This window comes from Oreochromis niloticus, linkage group LG15 (genome assembly GCF_001858045.2).
Source record: "Oreochromis niloticus isolate F11D_XX linkage group LG15, O_niloticus_UMD_NMBU, whole genome shotgun sequence".
Classification (NCBI taxonomy): domain Eukaryota; kingdom Metazoa; phylum Chordata; class Actinopteri; order Cichliformes; family Cichlidae; genus Oreochromis; species Oreochromis niloticus.
Window position 1 is genome coordinate 6,459,611 of NC_031980.2, and position 14,578 is coordinate 6,474,188.

Consider the following 14,578-nt stretch of genomic DNA (forward strand, 5'->3'; position numbering starts at 1 on the left):
ACACACACACACACACACACACACACACACACACACACACACACAGTGCACACAGTCACAGACATTGCCCTGAGTTATTATGCATTCATAAATCAAAAGGTTGTGACGGGAATTAATCTAAAACGATGGTGAGCGTAAGTCACCGGATGCAAATATGACAGCTTTATTAGAAAACTAGATTGCTTGAATTTGTCTGAATTAATGTGACACTTTTTCTGATTAAATAGCACTCCCTTCCCTTCACTTACCAAGCTGGGGATGGAGCGGGGAGGCGATTAAGGCGACCACAGAGAAGCAGAGACCGCTCATATCCACACTGTTTCTTTTCTTTCTTTTTTTTTACCTTATTGTTGTTTATACAACAGCAATACTTTTTAATTAAGTTTCTGAAATGAGAAGTCCAAACCATTCACTGCCTATGATCCGAACAAACTGAACAATCACATTCATTGTGAGCTCTAAATACAAATATTTAACTCAAAACGATGAATATGTAAGCTGCTACTCTATGTCTGAGCTTAGTTGGACAAACTATTGGATGTAAATATTGATTAGTTGGCTGAAATTACAATTTTAAATTATTCATATGTTAGCAATTAGCAAGTACATGCAGCAGTATGGCAAGGGTGTCAAACTCATTTTACATCATGAGCCACATGGAGCCCACTTTGATCTGAAGTGACATTTCTGTAGTGTGAAAATGCAACTTTTCTGCTATCTGTTTATCTTTGACTTACTTTAGTGTAGTATAATTACCTATGGAGGTTATCAGTAGGAAAAGCTATAAAATGTCACATTTCCCAAAGTTATCCAATGGGCCAGCTTCAAGTCTTTGCCAGGCCAATTCTGGCCACCAGGCTTTATGTTTGACACACCTGGTCTCTGCCTTTAGCCATAGACTTTCCTCCTAATATGGTGCCATCTCGTTCCACAAACCGATGACTAAAATCCCCAAAGCTTCCAAAACAGTGGTCCACCAACCAGTGGTGACATCCCCTACCATCTATAGGCCTCCAGCTAAATGCTTGTCATGGCCTAGCAGATACAGCCGTCCCGCTCTCTTTTCCTGGCAGTGCTCGGCAGGTATTCCCACTCCAGCTGCAGCCTCTTCAGCACACCTGTTCTCTGTTACCTGCTGGGGATTTGAGGACCAGGCTGTTCTACCAGGCTCCGCCAGATCGTTGTACTTAGCAGCAGTAATCAGACCTGTGCTTATCTTATGCTTTGCTTAACCTTGGGTTCTCACTTTTCTTCCTTGTTCCCTCCTGGTGTGTTTGGTTGCTGATTCCTGGTGAAAGAAGCAGTCGGAGCCTGGATTGGGAAAATCAGGGAGATATTGAATTGGGATGGCACAAGGACATGCAATACGTAAAAGTGTGCGTCTTTAAAGCAAATCCAATTTAAATAAACTCCACATTGCTGCTCAAATCTTAAATTCCTCTTGAACTTAACTTCAAAACGTTTTGCCGAGCAAAGTCTGCAATCATGCGACCTTCCTTCATTTAAAGTCAATCTCAGAGAACATTCAAAGGACACCATCAAGCCAACGGAGAAACTTAAAGTTATTATATGTGCACAACTTTTAGAAAAACTTTATGTGGGCTCAGACGTTCTTGTTTTACAAAAGCAACATTTAAAGCAAGCAAAAAAACCCAGAATTGGTCCAAGACTATTATGCCATGTCATGTCTAACAGCATAGAGCATCAATGAGACATACATCTCCAAGCAGATGTCTCTTTTTAGACCACAGACTGTCCTGTGCTTCATCATTTGCTCTGCTGGTCATGTCAGAGTACAATGACTGCTGACAGACTCACACTTCTGTGCTACCACTACTGAGTGAGAACCTTGAGCTCTCACTTTCCTTCCTAGTTCTCTCCTCATTCAAACAGTTGGTGTCTTGATTGGGAAATTCCCTGAAGAGAAATTCTTACCTGTAAAAACCTACCTGGCTTAAATAACTAAATTCTGCCTGAAGAACTTGCATGCCTGCCCACTCTCTGTAACCCACACAGAACACACCAGCACTGCAGGTTATACTTACCAGCCAACACTCACCTTTACCCCTAAGGTGAAACTTACATTCTGGATAACCCTGCCTATAAATACAACAATTAAACCGGTAACATTTGTCTGGGTCTACTTTTAGGTCCTGACATTCTAGTCTAATATGAAAATGCTAATTTATGACATTTTAAAAATATTATATGTACTGTATGCAAATGGTAAACGGGCTGGTTCTTTTCTGCTCTACTCAACAACATGTCTCATTTAGCTATTGACACACTTCCATACAAGCACACTTTTCTACATTTAAGTGCTTTCTACCTAACTTTAACACTTTAATGAATTCACCAGGAACAATTCAGTTTAGTACTGTATCTTTCCCAAGGATACTTTGGTATGCTAGCAGAGACTGAATGACCAACTTTCAATGGATAACCTGCTCTTCCTTATGAGCTACACCCAACCCGACCAAATATCTGAAAGCTAAATGCTCACAGCTGCATCACCATTTAGATGTTTAGATCTTGTTAACGTTGAGATTTTTTGTAATCTTCTCTTTAGACCCAGCTGAGATCAATGGGAATGTCACAAGATATTTTCTTTATGTTTTTTGGTGTTTAGGAAACATAAATCCAAAATATGGTAAAAATGTGAAATTTGCCCTGGGAAGATAGGAGCTCACCGAAGACATAGAAGAGGTGCGTGTGCACCAGATCTGTAGAATATATTTGTTGAAAGATTTCATTCAAAATTCAGGAGATGACCCAGTCAGTCAGCTTTGTCTTCTGGGAAGCACTGAGGTCTCCATTAAAAAAAGCCTCATAGTGTTACTTCAAACAGCAGTTTAAGCTATCTCCGTGAGGACTGACTGACTGCTGAGTGACAGATCAGCCAACCAAAATTTCTCCCCCTGGAGAGAAACAACAAAGATTGAAATACAAAATTAAAGACATAGCAGCTATAATTTACCTCATTTGCGGCATCTTTGTAAATATTAAAAAATGTTGGTTTTACTCCCTCGGGAAATTCTGATCACAATTTGGGAAATGTTAGGACTGGAATAATTAATCAGGGTTTGATTCAAAATGTACCTGATCAAAATAATTGTTGCTGCTCGGTGCTCCTATTAGCTTTTTTAAGAGAATGATGTGAAACATAGCGGTGCTTGGGTATTTTCAAAGTAAAATAAAGAAGTCTTCCATCCTTTGCAAACCACTTTTACCAATATTTAACATCACAAATCAACAAAGTGTTCAGCTTCTTGTTTTACATACAGTCTCTATTGTACCTACTGCATTCCTTAATGGTGCTTGTTGTCATTATCGCTCTCTCTTCTGTCTTTCCTGTTGCTGTTCGCTTCCTTTTAATTAAAGAGCACTTTTCCCTCTTCTCTAAAAGACATAACCGCAAACAGAATCTGTGAATTACCTCCTCTTCTGAGTGCTGATGTATAAAATAGAGCAGCGAGGCACCAGAGACGGGGAAATAAACATAAAAAAAGAAGAAGATTTAAGTCAGAGGTGATGTGACATGTTTATTGAACAGACAGGTTTTGGGGGTTATGACGGAAAATAGCGAGTGACTCTGCTGATTCCACCTTTAGAGAGGAAGGATAACCAGCCTGCCGCAGGGAGAGAAAAGCAAAGTGGCAGGTAACGACAGAATGCAGATCACAGCCCGACGTGCACAACTACACTCTGGGCTACGGGTTGGAGGTTGACATGCCAGATTTTGTATTCAACACACAGCCTTGTGAAACCAGTGGTGGGACTGTGTTAGGAGACGGGGTGGGGGAAAGGGACTCTCAATGTAAGGGCTAAAGAGTGCTTTGGGAGTCGAGCCAGGAGGGATGGTGCAGCAGCCCGGGTGGGATGACTAAAGCATGAAAGGAGGGTTAGGTCATTTCCTTTGGGAGGCAGGAAGGGGGGGGTCTGGTACAGTGGATGGGTTAGACTGCAGTAGCACATCTGTGACAAACTGTAGTACACTGGAGCAGGTGGAAAACGACCACAAGACCAGCAAAATGCTACTGCGTTCCTATTTGTCTCATATTTTCTGTGGCTTAGCTGCTGTCTTCAGATCAGTCAAGTGAACCTCTGGAGGAAAAAAAAATCTTGTGCCTGCAAAAATGTTTGGAGAACTGCTGAATATTTTAGACTGTCAGCTGCACACACTTTGAAACCACACTGGAGCCACAGCAGGAGCCACATCTGTTTTTATTTGAAGAAATTAAAATCGACATAAGAGTTACAAGCCTTTGCGTCTTTGAGTGCTGTATTAAATGTTGGAGAGAGATGAAAAAAAAGTCTAAAAATGTGCCAAAATGAAACATTTTTCTCTCACACTGCAGGTTTAAATGGCGTGGGAGCTTCGACTGATGACTTACTCCCTTGTTGGATTCTGCTGTGCGGCTGCTTTGAGTGTGTGTGTGTGTGTGTGTGTGTGTGTGTGTGTGTCCATTCTTCCACTGCTGTCTTCACAGCAGGAGCCAAGCTTCTTAAGGAAAACACACAACATCGAGCTGTGGTGAGATTTGCTTTGTGCAGTCGATGTAAGTGTTTGTGCGTTTGCACGCCTCGAGCTTCGTTTTGCCGGCGCTGGTGCAAGTAAGTGTCATGGTGCATCCACGTGCCTCATTGTGCATGTGTCTGTGTGGGTTGTTGTGCATGATAGTCATGGGAGTGCGATTCCTTTGATCACGACAGCTGCATGGAGAAGCAGATTACCTTTCACTGCTGCTGTTTGTGACAGAAAAGCGCTCTCAGGTTGACAAACCCCACCAGCAAATTTAATATCCTCCTCATTTCGCTGACGTATCCCGGGCTACGAGCAGTTGCCGAAGTTATTTGTGAATATCATGGAACAGTAAATAATGTGACAATATCTGTCGACTCAAAACAGGGAGCACGGGGCTGAGGTGTGCTACTGAACAGATTGTTCCAGTATGGCAAATTTGGCTGGGAGCAGATAAAAATGATCCCCAAAGTATTGATGCAGGTGAAGAGTTTTTTTAAGTAACTGTAATTTGCTACAAAGATTGTTACTGTCTGAAACCAAATACTTCCAAATAATTTAAAATTAAAATGTTGAATACTACCAAAAAAAGTCAAATAAAGAGAACAAACCACTGAGTTGCTTTCAGTGCAAAGTGTTACAGTTGTGCTTGGACTGATTTGCGTCTTTTTTTTTACACAGGAATGTGTACTGTTATTTTTTTTCCACAAACACACATCCAGGCACACAAATGTATGTTAAATAATAATATCCCCGTATTCTCTGCCGTACCTCTTTCCACCTCTCCTGTTCAGGCTAATGTTAATTCCCCCAGACTGCTCTCTGCCTGTCAATAATTAGTTTGACATTTTAAAAAATTGCCCTTTTCTTGGAAATTGACAGTCCTCTCATGCCAAGTGGTAACCTCCAGGGCTGAAAAACGAAACCTTTTCCTTGAATTGCCACTTAAAACCAGCTCCTAAGGGGATTCAGACCCCATAGATGCCCTCCCCACCACCACCACCACTACCAACACCACTGTAATAAAATGGCTAACTTTTAAAAAGGTTACACCCAAGTACAAAAACTGAAACTGCAGAGGTGTTGAGTTTTTATCTACTCATGTGAATCACCCATTTATGCTGTGGTATGGTAGTTAGCACTGTCACCTCACAGCTAGAAGATCCTGGCTGGCTCTGGCTTGTTTACATGGGGTCTCTCTGGATACAAGACATACCAACTGGCTGGGGTCCCATGCCAGTGGGAGGCCCCAAGGACTGTCAAACTTTAAGCTAAAGCAGTGAAAATGTGCAAAGTTTTAAGTGATAGCAGGAGAGACGTGACCTTCTAAAGCATCGATTATACTCAGTTGCGGACACAGACAGCTGGAAAACCAACGGCTGAGTAGTCGTTCCTGTTTTGTTTCTGTGAACTCTGCTTGCAGTCCGCTGGGCCTCACGCTCACTGTCCGATTATGAAATTTACGTGACTGGGTCCCAAGCGGACTCTAACGGACTCATGGACACGAAGAGTATAAAACCCTGATAAGTGAGACCCGACGAACTGGACTCACTCCTGATGCAAGTGGTGTGCATGACTCTGTTTAGCTCTTTTCATAACCAAGGGCAGTCTTTGGACCTGGAGCATGTAATGACAACATCTGCACAAGCCAAGGGCTGTAACACACATTTAAAGAATGCTTAAATTTGCAGTGTTTTTTGTTGGTGTCAAACTATAACATGTAGTATTACATAATGGTGATTAACACTGGTTGATCCCTTGTGAAGTTTTGCCTACGATCCGAGGAGACTCTAGAAATGCCATAGTGCCTCCTCCCACAGTCTAAAGAGATGTTCTAATCTATATGCAAATTTTGTAATGATTAGCCTCAAGGATAACTTGTTTTCTTACAACTATGCAGTTATTTAGTCCCAATTCCTCAATTTCTCTTAAGCAAGTGGAAATGCTTTTACAGACACTATTAAACACCAAAACACCCAAACACCAAAACGCCTTCACCAAAAAATGACCCCCAATCATGACCACATTTTTGCCTAAAAGATGATGGTTCACCTTCATCCTTCAGGGATTTCATAAAGTGTTGGACAATTCTTAACTCAGTTTTAGCAGTTTCAGCAATCTCCATATCAGCTTGATGCAGGCCGATAAATGGAGTTGAGTAACCTGTGTTTCCATGACCACAGCTGATTAAGATACAAGAAGCTGCTCGCTGTATCATTTAGGATTAAATAACCTGTTGCCAGCTGAAACATATTAATCACTGCAGTGATTATCCAGAGGAAGGCTCTTACTTATTTGCTTAGTTAAATCCAGATGGCGACTGGCCAGGCAGTGTACCTAAACACTTAAAGAAAGATGCTGTGTGTTTCCTCATTAGGGCAAGATTCTGTCTTCAAGTTGCATGGCACAAAAGAAACTTAATGAGTAGTGTAACAAATTACTCTCTGTAGGGAACATCAAGTAACATAATGCATTAATTTTCTGTAATTTCAGAGTAATATGCGATATGTTTCCATCCAATTTGGGGAAAGAGGGGAGAAAAAAAGCTAAACTGGAGGCTTTAAAACTGGATCATAAACCAGATAAACCAGTGACTTCAAAGTTGCTATGGTTCAAGGTTTGTTCTGTCCTAATCACCATCATCATTAAAATTAATTTAGGCAATGTTACAAAAAATCTGCCCAAATAAGTGGCAAGACTTACGTCAATCAGTAATTTTTTTTATACACAGTACAATATATAATTTGTACTATAAATAGAGGAAGAAGCAGCTTAGTTTGGCAGAAACTTTTAAAATGACCTAACTACGTCTAAGGCTAACTAAAACTACCAACACCTTATCAGCATGAGTGTTTAATTAAACAGTCATTAATTAATTTAAATTCAATTCAATTCAATTCAATTCAATTTTATTTATATAGCGCCAAATCACAACAAAAGTCGCCTCAAGGCACTTCATAGCTACAGAGAAAAACCCAACAATCATATGACCCGCTGTGAGCAAGCACTTTGGCGACAGTGGGAAGGAAAAACTCCCTTTTAACAGGAAGAAACCTCCGGCAGAACCAGGCTCAGGGAGGGGCGGGGCCATCTGCTGCAACCGGTTGGGGTGAGAGAAGGAAAACAGGATGAAAGACATGCTGTGGAAGAGAGACAGAGATTAATAACAGATATGATTCAATGCAGAGAGGTCTATTAACACATACTGAGTGAGAAAGGTGACTGGAAAGGAAAAACTTGATGCATCATGGGAATCCCCGGCAGCCTACGTCTATTTCAGCATAACTAAGGGAGGATTCAGGGTCACCTGGTCCAGCCCTAACTATATGCTTTAGCAAAAAGGAAAGTTTTAACCCTCTCAGGCTCAAATTAAGTTTTAGTTACAGGAAAAATCTGATATTTGGGGAAAATTATCATATGGGGTAGTACAATAGAATCCTGACTTTTTTTTCTAATCAGGTTGTTAGTTTTTAACTGTTGCAAATCGGCAACGCCTGCCTCGAGAGGGTTAAGCCTAATCTTGAAAGTAGAGATAGTGTCTGTCTCCACAGAAGAGGGGCCTGAAAACTGAAGGCTCTCCCATTCTACTTTTAAATACTCTGAACAACAAGTGACAACAAGTTGCAATTTTAGGAAGGTATACCTTTTGTAGTGTCTGTTTCCTGGCCTGTTGCAGTAATCTTATGTCTTTTTTGTGAGGTTGCAAATCATCGAAGTTAAATCAGGAATTTAAGAGGATTTATTAAGCAGATTTAAATAATTTTGGATAGAGACAATTTCCAGTCTTTGTGCTAAGTTAAGCTAATAAGCCGTTGACAGCTTCACAGATTTCAGACACTAGCGTAGCATCGGCCTTCTCTAGTGTAACTCTTTGCAAGAAAGCAAACGTGCAATAATTCCTTTAATGTATAGAGCACATTGTAGTCCTATGTCCCAACCTATGGCCTCTGAAACCACTTATTTTATTGGTCCAGTCCAGCTAGAGGTGTTTCTAGGTGAAATATACACAAAAACATAACACGACTCAAGATTTAATTTAATATAAAAATGTAATATATGATTTAATATTTCTGTGAAATGACTTGATAAAAGCAATACCCAGTTTTGTTTCAAAAAGCCCCTAAATTCTCACTGAGACACCAATAATAGTGTCAGCAGCCTGCTTGCTATTGTAACACTGGCCAGTGTGTGTGTGTGTGTGTGCGTGTGCGTGTGTGTGGGCTCCTGCAAACTGATAATCTGATCAAATGTTGGCTTTTGTGCTTACTGCTTGATTTCTGTGTATGATTATAGGCTGAGGAGTTATTAATGAGAATATGAAGATGCGTGTACAGTAAACAGCTTACTGCGATTATGAGCTCAGCATGGGTGACAATCCAAAGTGGTGTAAACACCGTCTGTAAACACACTCTGGACTTCTGGCAACATGAAGCTCATTATGGGGTGAGCGTGATCAAAGGTTTGTGGCACTGCTGATCCTGAAATCTGTTTTGGATAACAACAAGCCTGGGAAAGAAGATGTTAGACATTAAAAGCTGATGTCTCAAATTAAATCAGAAGTAAAGACTGAGACTCCTTGAGCCTGTGTAAAACGGATACACTCTATTGCTTAAAGTATTCACTCTCCCATCCAGATCAATGAATTCAGGTCTTTCAATCAGTTCCATGGCCACAGGTGTATAAAATCAAGCACCTCAAGAAATTTCCTCACTACTAAATATCCCGCTGTCAACTGTTAGCAGTATTATAACAATATGGAAACAGGTGGGAACGATAGCAACTCTGCCATAAGTGACAGACTGTGTAAAATCACAGAGCGGGGTTAGCGGATGCTGAAGCGCATACTGCACAGAGGTCACAAGGTCTGCAATTCAGTTCAGTTTTATTTTTATAGCGCCAAATCACAAGGTAAAGAAAACAGAGAAAACCCCAACAATCATATGACCCCATATGGGTGACGATGGGAAGGAAAAACTCCTTTTTAACAGGAAGAAACCTCCAGCAGAACCAGGCTCAGGGAGGGGCGGTCATCTGTCGCTACCGGCTGGGGGTGAGTGGATGAAGACAGGACAACGACACGCTGTGGAAGAGAGACAGAGATTAATATTAAAAAATAATTAAATGCAGAGAGGTGACTGAAGAAGAAGCACTCAGTGCATCATGGGAATCCCCCAGCAGTCTAGACCTACTGCAGCAAAACTAAGGGAGGATTCAGGATAACCTGATCCAACCCTAACTGTATGCTTTATCGAAAAGGAACGTTTTAAGCCTATCTAATCTAAGAGTCAGTCTCCACCAGACTTCATGTGGCCTTCAGATTAGCTGAAGAACAGTGTGTAGAGGGCTTCTTTGAATGGCTTTCCATGGCCTGGGCCATTGCAACACCTCTGTTCTTTTAATTTTCAAACCCATTTCACTCTAGAATACTTTGGTATACAAAGGAGCTCAGCTTAAATGCAGGTACCCAGGTCCTTTGGCAAATCAAGTTCAAATCATCACCCCTCCACCACCGTGCTCAACAGTTAGTATTAGGTGTTTGTGCCCATGTGCTGTGTTTGGTTTTTGTCCAAAGGACATTGTTCCAGTCTCTGAGTTTGTTCAGATGCAGCTTTGTACACTGAGCCCTTCTGCCATGTTCTTTTTAGAGAGAACAGGTTTTATCTCGGCAATCCTTCCTTGTTCACTCTTTCCTAATTGCACTGTCACAAGCATGTAATATTTAACATGCTAAGTGTAGAGTAGAGCCTGAGATGTAGCTCTTTGTTTCTTTTTCAGACTCTCTGAGCATTGCACGGACTGATCTGGGGGTGAAGATGGTCTCGATGTTTTCCACTTGAGAATCTTTCTCACTGAAGAATGATGGACTTCAAATTATTTGTAAATGCCTTTATAACCATTTTCAGACTGATGGGGAGCAACAATTGCTTCTGTAAGATCACTGCTGTATTATATTTCCTCCTTGGCATTTTGTTGCCACACACCTGAATGCTCCAGAGCAGCAAACTGCCAAAAATTCTTTTATAGAAGTGAAAACAGTTTCTGATGATCCATTCCGTTAATTGAATCCATGTGATTCACAGCACCTGGCTGCTACTTACCCTCTTAAGGGTATTTATTGTAAGGGTATTTTATAGTTATTGCTATAGCAGCAGTAAGTCTCCACAGAGTCATATGAAAACAGTCATTTTTACATTATTATATAATACTTGTTTTTGTATAACTGGTTTTATGGTGTTTTCTTTCTTTGGTGTTTTCTTCCTTTATTTACGAGATGTTGTCAAACACATATTTCCCTGACTGTGTTTCGTAGCAGGGTGGTGCGCTGATGTAATGGTTTTATCCATTTCCATGCACATATTACAGCACACTTAAAATTGTGGATTTCTACATTTTGTACATTCCATCACAAAAACCACTCAGAGCACCCTGGCTGCAGAAACAAGTTACCTCTCAAACACCGGGCTGTATTGGAAAAATATTGACAACTTCTAATTAGCAGGGTTTTTTTTATGAACGTCTCATTGTGTTGTGTTGTCATCATGATGGTACTTGATCTGGTGCCCCCCCCCCCACTGCTGATTAGGCTGAACTGTGATGATGTGTACTCCAGCATGCTGAGCGATTGAGTATGAGAATGTGTAAACTCAATTACACGTTACAAGCTCATCTCCCTGTTAGAAACTGTGATTTTAAAAAATGAGCCTCAGTTACCTGTTAAATAAACATCGTCACTTTTTTTTTAAAGTAAATATACTAAAATATGTTTTTTAAAAAGCAGATAACTGGTGTCCGTTGGTCCCTGGCACAGTGAGACCAACAGACCTTTAATGAATATTAAACTATAAATTTGACTCCGTTTCTTTGTGAAAGTGTGAGAAACACAGTCTCTAAAAGAAAATTTGCTTGCACGAAATTCGAGAATAAGTGCAGAAATGTGCATGTTTCACGTGGACTGTGCCATGCGCATGTACCCCTCCCACCCTCGGGTGCGGTTCACTTTTGTGTAAAGCACCTAGCCTGAGGGCCGACGTTACCAGGTTATGTAAATAAATTAAAGCAACAAATTATGTTTAAAAGCTTCTCCCTCAGGCCAGGGAAAACCAAGATCCATTATTCATGGCTCTTACTGCCGGGAATCTAAAGGCAGGTGTGTGCGTGCGCGCGCGTGTGTCTGTCGGTATTTTTTGTCAATTATTCAAAGATTAACCGCCCTTACCTCATCACATTATCTCGCTGATGAAATTGAATATCATTTACATTCTGATACCGGTAATGAAACCACAACAACAGGCACTGCTCCTTTTCACGCTGCAGCAATGGAGAGATTGTGGTTGAAATCTGATGCCAAAAACAAGTAAAAGCCGACATTTCAGCTCACTCAGACATTAGTGAAAAGGGAGAAAAGAAACAGAAGAGACAACATAGCAAGAAAACATCCAACAAAGCCTTGAAAAACCAACTATTTGGGGGCTTAAAAAATAAGAAGTTTATATTTTGGTGATGATTTAAGTTAAAAAAAAAAATGTATTAGAGTAACTGGATAGAAGCTCTACAGTGTTTTCCAGTCAGGTGCGTTATAATTCCATCAGCATGAACAGGTGGGGGGATGGTAAAAAGATCTCCAACACACTTACTTTACACATGACCACACCACTCTAGCTTCACACTGTAACATATTAAATCCTAAAATAGAAAAGTAGTATCAGGTAAATGATAAGTGGTAGGAACGTTTGTACTGGGGTTGCTGTTGGCTGGGGGAGGAAAAATAAAAAGGACTTGCTGGAGTAATACGTGGCCCTCGTGCATCTGTGTTATGCCTACAGTTAAATAATATACACCCACATTAGTAACAGAACAAGAAATATTAAAAGCAAGTTAAAGACTTAAAACATTACTTATTTTTGCTTCTATGACTGTCATGTGTGAGCGTGTGGCTAGCAGTTAGCGGACCCAAATTGCAGACTCTGAGACAGATTCAGAACTCACACAGTTTTATTGGTGGGGCTCGGAAAACTAAACACAAAACACCTGAAAAAACTGTAAACTGGAATCTAGAGCTTACTAGTTTCATCAGTCCTATCGATATTTAAATCGATCCGCAGCTCAAGAGGCACCTGGTGTGGCAGCACAGAGTGGGCTTACGCAAGCTTGGCAAGTACCCATGTATTTTCCTTTGCTGCTTTTGTTTGTCTGCACCTCTGATGCACCCTGTTATTACAAAATATGTATTTCATTTATTTTAAAGAAAAACTCAAAGATGAAGATCATTCTGAAGTTGAGAAAGTCCAAGAAAAGCCACATATGTCTTGTTAATCGACACAAAAAAGAGTTACAACACGCTAATCAAAGAGTTTAGAGTTGCTAACTTTTTTATGTTTACTATCTAATTTTTCTGCAATATAGTGGACAAGCTTATTTCCCCGTTTAACTAAATTCTTCATTTAATCCGCAGTAATGTCATCATTGTAAAGCAATCCCATTTCTCATACTGCATCCTTTTGTTTAAGGTGGTGTATATATTCAAACTCCATTAACACTAGTCATCATTAGCTACTAAATCATCATCTGGTTATAGTATGCATTAGAGAGAATGGATGCTAACCTCTCCTAAGGTAAGTGACTATTTTTCTTATTCACTTATAGCTATAAGCATGCAATGATGAGAAAAAGCCTGGAATAAAACTGTCTTGCATAATTTCTATTTAAAACTCTTCCTAAGCATGGTTTGAATAGATAATAATGTATAATGCAATGTAATTTAGTGAATCAACTCCCTGTTCAGTTAGATTTTCTACTACACCAATGTGCTCACCCCAGCGTGGTTAAAATCCATTACAGCTGCAACAAAGTTATGATTTCATTATAATTTCAATTTAAGTTCATGATTTCATTATACTGGAAACTCATTCCCAAAATACTGGTTACCAGCTGCAGCAGTACGGCTGGTATTGTAATAACCTTGTGTATGTGTATGCATGTGTGTGATCTTTAAGTGATTTTATGCCTTATTGTTTATCTGCAGCCTTTTATCAATGCAATAGTGTTGCAACCATCTACAGTATATTCACCAAACTTTTTAGGTGTTTAGTTTAGTTTATCTGGATTCACAGATGTTAAAATGCCCGAAGGACTGGAAGTTAGAATTAGCTCATTAGCATTTTTGTACTTTAAAAGAACAAGGGCAACATTAGCTGATGCAGATGAACTAGGTAGGTTACTAGTAGCCTAAACTGATAATTAAAACAATAAAAAAAAACAATACAGATTTTTATAACCTCCTTAGCCTTAGCTAAAAAGTTAAACATTGGCTAAAATTTGGATAAATGCAAATGAATCCCAAGGCTGTTCAATTTTAACGCATACGTTTAGTAATATCTGACTCAAAAAGAGCATTTTTATTTTACTTTTACTAGCTAGTGTAGGTGCTAGACCATCTTTAGCTAACAAATGTGAAACACTCCTGAATTATTACTGTTAATTAATTAATAATGGAGAAATGTTGACACACTCTTATTTATGTTGTTACTTTGGTTCATTTTGTGGACATTTGTTTATGCAAAGCTCTCTTAGGATCCCATCACTCAGGTAGAGGTCTGGACTTTGTCTCGGCCATTGCAACACCTTGATGCTTTTCTTTTTCATCCACTTTTCTGTAGATTTGCCGCTGTGCTTGGGGTCATTGTGTTGCATGATGCAATTTAGGCCAAAGCCGCCTTGGCCAATGACGCAGCTGGAGCTTTTTTCATGATGTTTTAGAAAAGGATGACTGAGTTGTTTTCTCCTTTATGTATCTCTCTTTAACCTGTTCTCCTGCTCTGCTTTTTAAGAGGTTCTTGGTATCAAAAAAAGCCAAAATCATCACCCCTCCACCACCGTGTCTGACAGATAGTGTGAGCTATTTGTGCTGATGTGCTGAGTTTGGTTTTCTCAGAACTGCATTATAAGCAGACATCTCCGCCTTAGTATTGTCTGTCCGAAGAACATTGTTACAGGTGTCATTTGGACAGTTTGTCCAGTTTTTTTCATATTCAGCTTTGCAACACTAAGCCCTGCTGC